This window comes from Felis catus, chromosome C2 (genome assembly GCF_018350175.1).
Source record: "Felis catus isolate Fca126 chromosome C2, F.catus_Fca126_mat1.0, whole genome shotgun sequence".
NCBI lineage: Eukaryota > Metazoa > Chordata > Mammalia > Carnivora > Felidae > Felis > Felis catus.
In genome coordinates this window covers 26,078,702-26,086,766 of record NC_058376.1, presented here as the reverse complement: position 1 = coordinate 26,086,766, position 8,065 = coordinate 26,078,702, and the positions used below count along the sequence as shown (strand labels likewise).

Sequence of the window (8,065 nt, the reverse complement as noted above, 5' to 3'; positions counted from 1 at the left end):
GAGCTGTCAGTACAGAGCCTGATATGGGGCTCAAACCCACAAACCATGAGATCATGACCAGAGCCAAAGTCAGACGCTTAACAGACTGAACCACCCAGGCACCCTGGAGTTTCATTGAGCTTTTAAGAAAAAGAGCTTCAAAGTTGACAGTCTTTTAGAATGACTATTTTAAGAAAAATTGGAATTTTGGCTTTATTTTTCAGGCTAATAATTTAGTTATTTATTTTTTAAACCTGTTTATAATTCTTATTTTACTTAACTTTTTGAAAGTTGGTAATATAAGGGCACCTGGGTGGCTCAGTTAACTAAGCATCCAATTCTTGATTTCAGCTCAGCTCATGATCTCACGGTTTGTGAGATCGAGCCCACATCAGGCTCTGTGCTGACAATGTGGAGCCTACTTGGGATTCTCTTTCTCCCTCTCTCTCTGCCCCTCACCCATTCATGCTATCTCTCTCAAAATGAATAAATAAACTTAAAAAAATTTATAATAAATGGGGTGCCTGAGTGGCTAAGTCAGTTGAGCATTCAACTCTTGATTTTGGCTCAGGTCATGATCCTAGGGTCATGGGATTGAGCCCTGTGTAGGGATCTGCACTGGGTGTGGAGCCTGCTTAAGATTCTTTCTCTCTCTCCACCTCTCTTCCTTTGCTCCTCTCCACTGCTCATGCTCTTTCTCTAAAACAAAATTTTAAAAAATTAAAAAAAAATAAAAATTGATAATACATCCATACAGCTCTAAATGCAAAAGGAACAAAAAGTATAGAATGAAAACTCTTCTAGTCCCCAGTTCCTTTCCCTTAGAAGTTGCCAATACTATGATTCTTTTGTGTTATATTTTTGGGTATTTTTTTTTTTTTGTATAAGCAAACAAGTATATATAAACTCTTTCTTCTGATTTTTTATGGTAACATACCCATCACATTGTGCTGCCTCCCCTTTTGTCAGAAATGGTATATATTAGAGCTTTCTCCATATCAGTACTAGAGTGCTTCCCTATTCTTTGTTCCAGTTGCCAAGTATTTTAGGGCTATACTTTATTTAACCACTTCTTTCTTCATGGTCCTTTTGGTTGTTTCTAATCTTTTAAAATATTATTAGTATGAACAGTATAACCTTGTACAGAACCAGTTTGCCTATTTGAGTTTATCTGTAAGATAGAGCCCTCAGAAGTATAACTTTCAGCTCACTTTGTACATGTATTTTAGGTTTTGATGGGCATTGCCAACTTGCTGTCCATAGAAGTAGAAGTAATTTACATTTTCCTAGCTATTTTTGTACTACTTCTTAAATGAGGATCTCAAAGCATCAAATTACTTTATATCATTTAAGTGCTGTAGAGAATTAACCATAGATGGTCTTGGCCCTTAGGAACTAGCATTCAATAGAGATGTATTTTTTCCAAGTACATACATATTTTTTAATTGACTGTTCAGCTTTTTGTAATTTACTTGCCCCCATTTCTTTGTCTCGCTTTAGGAAAGTTGGGAAGAGTGAGCATGTGAAACTGGCAGAAACAGCTAGAAAGGTGGTTAACAAATGGTAGTCCTCCCTTGCCCCAGGGCCCATCATGTTGTCTTGGATGTCTCTTGCTCCTGGATTTAAAAAGGCCTGTGGCTGCAGGACAGGAGGGTGGGGAGAGATGAGCTGGAAGTCTGGTATCTAAAAGCGGAAGCTTAAACATAGCCTCGCTCAGGAAACTGTCCAAACTACAAATTACTCTTAACTTAAAAACAGAAAGAAAGAAAAAAAGAAAGAAAGAAAGAAAGAAAGAAAGAAAGAAAGAAAGAAGAAAGAAAGAAAGAGCAAGCCCCAAACCATTCTCACGAACGATTCTGATGTGAAAGAATAAAAAAGCAGTTTTCAAACAATGTCCTGTGCACTGGCTGACTACAGCCATGAAGAAATCTAGTTTCCCAGGGGTGGTCCTGGCAAAACAGCTCTGTCTCCAAATGGTTCTAGACCTGTTTCTGCCCATCTCATTATACCTGTGAAATAAAAGGACAAATATGTCTTTCTCTTCAGTAAAGTAGAGTCTCAGAGAGCTTGTTACAGCAAATACTCAGAGCCCAGGAAGAGACAAGCCACACACAATTGGGGAATCAGGAAAAGACTGTTTATTGCACACCGGTGCTGGCCCAGCAGAGTCACCTCCAAAGGCTGAGCCCCGAACCCTGGCATTGGCCTCCTTTTATGGCTGGGATGGTAGGGGTTTGAGAGACAAAAGAAAAGGGGGAGAGGGCGCTTATCAGCGATGCTATCCGGGCAGTTGGTGGACAAGGGAGGCAAGCAAGATTATCGAAGCCAAAAGCATGCAAGGAGAATATCCAGCCTCGGACATCTGACTGGCCCCTTTATCTGGTTTTTGTAGCTTTTCTTCTCAAGCTTTGCACTGGGATCCCACAATGGAGATATGGCCGGAGGAGCAAGAATTTGAGAAGGTTGTGCTGCCTGCCTCCCTACAGTCCTCACACCTCTGTTCGCAGTCTCATGAGAAGACAGAAGAACTCTGCCTCAAATTCAGGGCCCTCCCTCCAAAAGTAGTTCTCCCACTATTCTGACTTATTCTCAGATTTATTCTTTTCACAGAAGCTGCACTCCTAACACACAGAATTATGTGCTCATCTGGTAACATACTCTGTTCTTTTCCATGTCATGTCATTATGCTTCTCCTGTGCCTGGAAGATTCTCTTCCCACTTACTACACATCAAAATTCTAGCTGCACTGTGCATTCATTAAGTGTTCTCTAACTTTGCTCTGACAAGCTCTATGTCATCTCTCCCTTGGCCAAATGCACGTTGCACTTTCTCATACTTCTCATCTGGCATTCTGGGCAGAGCATTCTGTTTATGAATTTGCCTCTTGTCTTCTCTTGCATTGGATTATAAGCCCTTTTATAGCACAAACCATTATCCTTCTATCCATTGCAGTGCCTGACTCACTTGAAGAGCTTAAACACACACACACACACACACACACGTACACACACACACACACATACACACACACACACACGGATGTATTTAGCATATGCCTAAAGCAATTATGACTGAAGTGAATGAATGAATGAAGACGTGTAACTTTCTTCTTGTTAATTGAATGATGGAAAACATTTCTTACAATTGATGCAACCAGAAGATAATGTTTCCTCCATTTCTGATAAGCCAGTGGTTCTCAATGACATCAGGATCATCTGCATAGATTGTTAAAACTCAGATTGCTGGGCCCCACCCCCAGACTTTGATGCAGTACACCTGAGATTGTATATTTCTAACAAATTCCCAGGTGATGCTGATGCAGCAGGTTCAGGCACCACATTTTGAGACCTACTGTAATAAGCTATTAATTGTGTAAGTATCATAACATAATTATTCCTCAGTCACTTTTGTCCAATTAGCTCTGGTCTGTTTACTCAGGCGGGGATGTTTGATACATTCCAGAGACAGTTTGGACTGTGCCAGTGTGTCAGTAGACTGTGACCGATGAGACCAACATTCGTGGCTGGCATTGTTTGGAAATTGTTGCTCCCTTGAACCTGTGAGGGAATCTAAAGAAATCCTTTCCCCCTGTTCCTTGCCTCCCCGAGGACAGTAGACTTGAAGGTCAATCACTGTTTAAACTCAATACTCTGTTGTGATAATGCCTTTGGATGGGATAGACCACTATTTAAACTCAATACTCTGCTGTGACCATGCCTTGGGATGGTATACAAAGAGCTAAGGCATTGTACTGACATGGAACCTGTGTGGTCCTAATGCCTAGATTTTTAAAAGAATAAGTTAACAAGAATATAATCTGTGGGATCCAGCACTAAATGAAAATGAGGGGTCTTTCGATAAAGAATGATGATGAATTTCAAGGTGGCAACAGCAGAGGATAAAGCCAAGTGTGAGGCCCTTCTCAGTGTAGAGCCTGTGTGACTGCTCAGGTCGCGTTTCCATGGAGTTGGTCCTGATCTTGGCCGTGGAAGGGCTTCCAGCCATTTCTGGAAGAGAAAGCAAATGCCAGGGAAAGAGACAGGGTGAGGCAGAGGAATTGTATGATGCATGTGGAAATGGTGGAGCAGGAGGCTGGAGTTAGAGCTGACTTTCTAGGCCCTTCTTTCCCTCCACTTTGTTACTGTGCTGCTTTTCCCTGCTCAGAATACAGAGCACTGAAGGGATGGCGTGTCCCTCAGGAGATACGGCCCATGATGGGTTAAGAAAGAATGCTAAAGACACCACCAACCCGCCACCCCTTGCAGAGTGCAGTGAGGAGCCTGAGAAAAGCCAGGTTGGCTGGGAGCAGTAGGTCAGTCACCCCAGGAGCCTACCTGAACTTAGAGTGGATGCAGTTCTCCCCTTTTAGTGTATCTTTTTCTTCCGGTGCTTCCTTTAAAAAAATTAGTTTTAATTTTTATTTATTTATTTTGAGAGCCAGAGAGCATGGGAAGGGGAGGGGCAGAAAGAGAGGGGGAGGGAGAATCCCAAGCAGGCTCCGCACTATCAGTGCAGAACCTAATGTGCAGCCCCATCCCACAACCCTGGGATCATGACCTGAGCAAAAATCAAGAGTCAGATGCTTAACCAACTGAGCCACCCAGGTGACCTTTAAATTTTCTTCTAAAATGACATATATTATTTTTCTGTGGAAAATTTTTTTCTTGGAAAAAAACTTGTATTTATTAAAAAAAAAAAATAAAGGAATCCATAGGTTTTCCATTAAGCGTCTACTAGATGGCAAGCTCCTTGGAAGCCAGGATCTGCCCCACACGTCTTGGTGTCCTTGTTCCCAGCACAGCACTAGGCCCACAGACAAAGCGAGGTACAATTATGTTGAAAAATTGAACAGAATTGTTTCTGACATTTGCTCTAAAACTTCAAATGTTCTCCGTAGTGTCTAGCACAGTGTCATTGTTTAAATATTTTAAAAGAAGATAGCTAGTTTGAGGCACACGTTTGGGTTATGAGCTAAAGTTTTGCCAGCTTTATTATGGAATTTTTGTTGTTATAATAAATTCCTTTGCTAGAATATGTGTGCAAAACATTTAAGACTATTGAGAAGATTTAATTTGACACAAAGTAGCTGTGTCATCTGTATAGCCAATTTATAAGTCTGGGCCTTCTTTTTCACATTCATTATTTGTCATTTAACTGAGCAATCAATTAATTAACATCCATTTATCGAGTCAGGCTTTGCTAATAAGCACAGGGGATCTTAACACACACAAAGAGACATAAGTACTCATTCTTACCTTATCATCTGGTGATCATGGACATGTAAAGAAGTAACAGTGTGGTTATGACGTGTGCCAAAATGGTAGTGGTAGTAAAAGGGCTCTGTGAACGTAGGAGAGGAGCCCCTGCCCTCTGCCTGCAGAGTTGAGATGAATTTCACAGAAAAGGTGCACCTGAGGAGTGTCTCCAGAAGTGGTGGATGGGCTCCCTGGAAATATCCTCAGACTTCTTCTAAGTATGTCAGCCAAAATGGAAGAATCCCTAATGTTCCTTGCAGAGGATTGAAGAGATGGCCTGAAAACGTTTGGGAGCAAGCGCATATTTCCACTGACCCTATTTGTTTCTTTCAGGCACTCAGCTGTTTGCAATTCTGACACATAACTCTTTTGACCACATGGTTCTGTTTGTTGTGGTGAGAAGACTGTCCTTTAATATTTTTATTAAGGAGCATAATTTCTGTCCTCACCACCCTCGTATACTGGTTTCTTCTTTGCTCCTTTTCTTTTTTCAAAGATCCTTGAAAAAGCCCTGTTTTACAGAACGCTCCTGAGGAAGAGCTAATTAGTTTTCTCAGCAATATTAAAGGTCAATCATCTTTGAAACTCATACACCTTTATACATTTCTTAATTCTTCAATTTCCAGTAAGAGTCCCCTATCTTCTGATGAAATTTCTTTTGCTGATGGTCATTTGTGATGCAAACAGATTCCTTAACTCTCTCTACAGAGGGTGAAAGAGAATCTGTTTCTAAAGAAACCATATAATACTTAAGACTTTTATGGTTATATTAATTTGGGGAAACATTTTAATGGGACCCTTTTTAAAAGAAAAAGGGTATAATAAAGTTTCATCCCTCCAATTCTTCATAGTCTGAGGACTTGTTAAAAAGGGAGGTTCCTTAAGGCAGTTTTGACCTTGAACAGCAATTCTGCATTCTCAAAATTGCTACAATGGAACTTTGGAAGTTTTGTGGGAATGAGGACAGTAACTTCTTAGAACCTGTCACTTCAGTTTTATTCCCTCAATGTTGTTTTGAATAATGGGAATGGGGGGCATGGATAGGTGGGGAACATACCACGTATGGGTTCTTTTTGTTTGATTTTATAGTGTAATACACACGAGTGTTTCATAAAGATATTTTGGTGATTGTGTTCATTATCGAAGGAAGCAGGGACTATTGAAGGAAGCATAGAGCTACTGAGTTTTGTGCTTCCCTATTTGGTGCAAAGATGCCTTGCTCTTCATCTCCCAAGTTCTGCTCCAACTTTGGGGGTGGAAGTGGGTTGAAAAAACTCACAGAAACAGGTTTCATGGGAGGCCAACACTCTCAGCCTTCCAGGGAGCTGCCATTCTCCCTTCTGCTCCCCATGGTCTTTACGCAACTTAGGCAAAGAATGGTTTTGTCTATTTTATGGCATTGCTCTGTCTCCTCCTTTCCTCATCACTTCCCCCTGAAAAATCTGAAATCCATGAGCAAAAGATACTGCTACCTATACTCAGCAGTTTCAGGAAAGCTGAAAATGTTGAAATATTTGGGTTTCATTCTCTTCCTCTGCATATTTATCCATGGATTTAAAAGCACAGTCCTAAGAGTTATTGAAACAGGGTTTACTTGGTAACTGTCACAACTGTTAGGGCACCAGTGTTCTCTCAGCTGACCTTCCCCCATGTAGCAACTTTCTTTTAAATATTGCTTCCACTGCTAAACTGAAGACAAAATAAAGATGAAGTATGATGACAAATCCCTAAGAAATGTTTCACAATTTGCTCATTCAGAGTAAGGTAGAGTCCGTCGTTCACTTAAAAAACAAAAACCATCCTCCTCAGCAGAATTTGCTTTTGTTTTTCTCTCTGTAATTTACTGCCTGGTTAGGGTTTAATAACACAATATACTCTAGTTCACTGCTACCATAAAACTTGCAGGCAGAGAAGCAGCTACAGTTGAATACGTTCCCACTCTGAGTAAAGAAATGAAATCCCGAAGTTTAATCTTGGTGGCAGTGGAGCTGTGAAATGATAAGACAAATCAAGTTTACCAGACATTTTTGCTGAGATCAGGTTGCTAGATACTCAAGCACTGCAAACCTCCTGGGGGCCTATCTCATTCAGCGCACTCCACTGCTCTCACTTGGTTTAAGTTCTGAACATTTATTTGTGTTGATTGTTAGTATGAAAGTGATGTAATATTGCAAGAATTATGACCAAACCAAATAGTGCTTCCCGAGCTTTTCCAAACAGAAGACACTTTGGAGTACCAGAGGGGTGAAAGCTACAGTGATTTCAACATGGTTCTACTTTCCGGTTTTATAAGAGAAGCATTTTTCACTGTTGGATTAAAGGGAATGCAGGATGTGATGAGGTGTAGGTCACTGAATTGTAGGAGATGCCTGTGTATGTGTCTGTTACAAAATGGGAGTTTTTATGATCCAGGGATAGGTTTATGAATAGGAATGTGAATGCTGGCTGAAGAAATAGCATCTTTTATTAGTTGTCTCCTAGTATTTAAGCTAAAAGATCATCTATGATCTGGCCCATTTAATTAATATCACACAACTAATTGGATGTATACTATCTCCTTTCATACTCCTTAGGCGTGAGGGTTATTTGCAAGGCAGATCTGCTGATGCTTAAAAACCCAAACAAATGGGAAGAATCACAAAAGGATATAAGATAAGGACACTTTGTACATAGATACTAGAAATTACTAAATGTTGGAGCTAGCAGCTGAGCCCAGACCCTGTTAACCAGAATGTCTAGTCTCAAGTCCCAGCTTTACCACTTAGAACCTCATGATGTGGTCAACTCAGTCTTGTGCCTCAATTTCCCATCTGTAAAGTAATAGTACCCAC

At 40.6% G+C, this 8,065-nt stretch overlaps 1 long non-coding RNA gene across 1 annotated transcript; it reads right to left on the bottom strand.

Moving 5' to 3' along the window:
- Positions 1-865: 865 nt before the first annotated feature.
- LOC123379897 lies at positions 866-7,854 on the bottom strand. Its single transcript, XR_006584919.1, has 3 exons — positions 5,235-7,854; positions 4,314-4,372; positions 866-3,986 (listed from the first exon to the last, which is right to left on the bottom strand). It is a non-coding gene; the product is annotated as an uncharacterized LOC123379897 (long non-coding RNA).
- Positions 7,855-8,065: the final 211 nt, after the last annotated feature.